The sequence below is a fragment of the Arachis hypogaea genome, chromosome 12 (assembly GCF_003086295.3).
Source record: "Arachis hypogaea cultivar Tifrunner chromosome 12, arahy.Tifrunner.gnm2.J5K5, whole genome shotgun sequence".
NCBI classification, from domain to species: Eukaryota; Viridiplantae; Streptophyta; class Magnoliopsida; order Fabales; family Fabaceae; genus Arachis; species Arachis hypogaea.
Window position 1 is genome coordinate 97,950,833 of NC_092047.1, and position 2,428 is coordinate 97,953,260.

A 2,428-nucleotide genomic window follows, 5' to 3' on the forward strand; every position below is an offset into this window, starting at 1 on the left:
GTTTATCCCTGAACCAAGGTCACACAGAGCCTTAAAGATCATGGTGCCTATAGTACAAGGTATTATGAACTTTCCAGGATCCTGTTTCTTCTGAGGCAATGTCAGTTGATCCAGATCACTTAGTTCATTAGTGAACAAGGGAGGTTCATCTTCCAAAGTATCAATGCCAAATAATTTGGCATTCAGCTTCATGATTGCACCAAGAAACTTGGCAGTTTGCTCTTCAGTAACATCCTCATTCTCTTCAGAAGAGGAATACTCATCAGAGCTCATGAATGGCATAAGGAGGTTCAATGGAATTTCTATGGTCTCTAGATGAGTCTCAGATTCTTTTGGTTCCTCAGAGGGAAGCTCTTTATTGATCACTGGATGTCCCAGGAGGTCTTCCTCCTTGGGATTCATGTCCTCTCCTTCCCTTACAGGTTCGGCCATGGTGCTTATGTCAATGGCCTTGCACTCTCCTTTTGGATTCTCTTCTGTATTGCTTGGGAGAGTACTAGGAGGGATTTCAGTGATCCTTTTACTCAGCTGGCCCACTTGTGCTTCCAAATTTCTAATGGAAGACCTTGTTTCATTCATGAAACTCACAGTGGCCTTAGATAGATCAGAGACTAAGTTTGCTAAGCTAGATGGGTTCTGCTCAGAATTCTCTGTCTGTTGCTGAGTGGATGATGGAAAAGGCTTGCTATTGCTAAACCTGTTTCTTCCACCATTATTAAAGCCTTGTTGAGGCTTTTGATCCTTCCCTGAGAAATTTGGATGATTTCTCCATGATGAGTTATAGGTGTTTCCATAAGGTTCACCTAAGTAATTCACCTCTGCTATTGCAGGGTTCTCAAGATCATAAGCTTCTTCTTCATAAGAAGCCTCTTGAGTACTGTTGGATGCAGCTTGCATTCCATTCAGACTCTGAGAAATCATATTGACTTGCTGAGTCAATATTTTGTTCTGAGCCAATATGGCATTCAGAGTATCAATCTCAAGAACTCCCTTCTTCATAGGCGTCCCATTACTCACAGGATTCCTCTCAGAAGTGTACATAAACTGGTTATTAGCAACCATGTCAATGAGTTCTTGAGCTTCTGCAGGCGTTTTCTTTAGGTGAATGGATCCACCTGCAGAAGTATCCAATGACATCTTTGATAGCTCAGATAAACCATCATATAATATATCCAGGATGGTCCATTCTGAAAGCATGTCAGAAGGACATTTTTTGGTCAGCTGCTTGTATCTTTCCCAAGCTTCATAGAGGGATTCACCTTCTTTCTGTCTGAAGGTTTGAACATCCACTCTAAGCTTGCTCATCTTTTGAGGAGGAAAGAACTTGGCTAAGAAAGCCGTGACCAGCTTATCCCAAGAGTTCAGGCTATCTCTGGGTTGAGAGTCCAACCAGATTCTAGCTCTGTCTCTTACAGCAAAAGGGAAAAGCATGAGCCTGTAGACTTCAGGATCTACTCCATTAGTCTTAACAGTATCACAGTCTGCAAGAATTCAGTTAAGAACTGAAAGGGATCTTCAGATGGAAGTCCATAAAACCTGCAGTTCTGCTGCATTAGAGAAACTAATTGAGGTTTCAGTTCAAAATTGTTTGCTCCAATAGCCGGAATGGAGATGCTTCTTCCATGTAAATTGGAATTAGGTGCAGTAAGGTCACCAAGCATCCTCCTTGCATTATTGTTGTTGGGTTCGGCTGCCATCTCCTTTACTTGTTCGAAATTTTCAATAAGGTTGTCTCTGGATTGTTGTAATTTAACTTCTCTTAGTTTTCTCTTCAGAGTCATTTCAGGTTCTGGATCAGCTTCAACAAGAATGCCTTTTTCTTTATCCCTGCTCATAAGAAAGAGAAGAGAAAAAGAAAAGAAGAGGAATCCTCTATGTCACAGTAAAGAGGTTCCTTATTGTTAGTAGAAGAAGAGAAGAAAAAATTCGAACACAGATAGAAGACGGGGTTTGAATTTGGTGAGTGATGTGAGGAAGAGATGTTAGTAGATGAATAATTAAATAGAATAAGATGAGAGAGGGAGAGGATTTTTGAAAATAATTTTTGAAAAAGGTTAGTAATTTTTTTTGAAAAGTTTAAAATCAAAAGTTAAAATAATCAATTAAATAAAAAAAAGAAATTTTGAAAAAGGGGGAAGATATTTTCGAAAATTAGAGAGAGAGAGTTGGTTAGGTGGTTTTGAAAAAGATAAGAAACAAACAAAAAGTTAGTTAGTTAGTTGAAACAAATTTGAAAATCAATTTTGAAAAGATAAGAAGATAAGAAGTTAGAAAAGATATTTTGAAATCAAATTTTTGGAAAAGATAAGATAAGAAGATATTTTTGAAAAGATATGATTGAAATTAGTTTTTTGAAAAAGATTTGATTTTTAAAATCTCAATTAATGACTTGATTCACAAGAAATCACAAGATATGATTCTAGAACTT

General features: G+C 37.7%; 1 non-coding gene across 1 annotated transcript; it reads left to right on the plus strand.

Annotated features, from left to right (window-relative positions):
- Positions 1-1,191: 1,191 nt before the first annotated feature.
- LOC112731106 (small nucleolar RNA R71) lies at positions 1,192-1,299 on the plus strand. Its single transcript, XR_003166898.1, has one exon. It is a non-coding gene; the product is annotated as a small nucleolar RNA R71 (small nucleolar RNA).
- Positions 1,300-2,428: the final 1,129 nt, after the last annotated feature.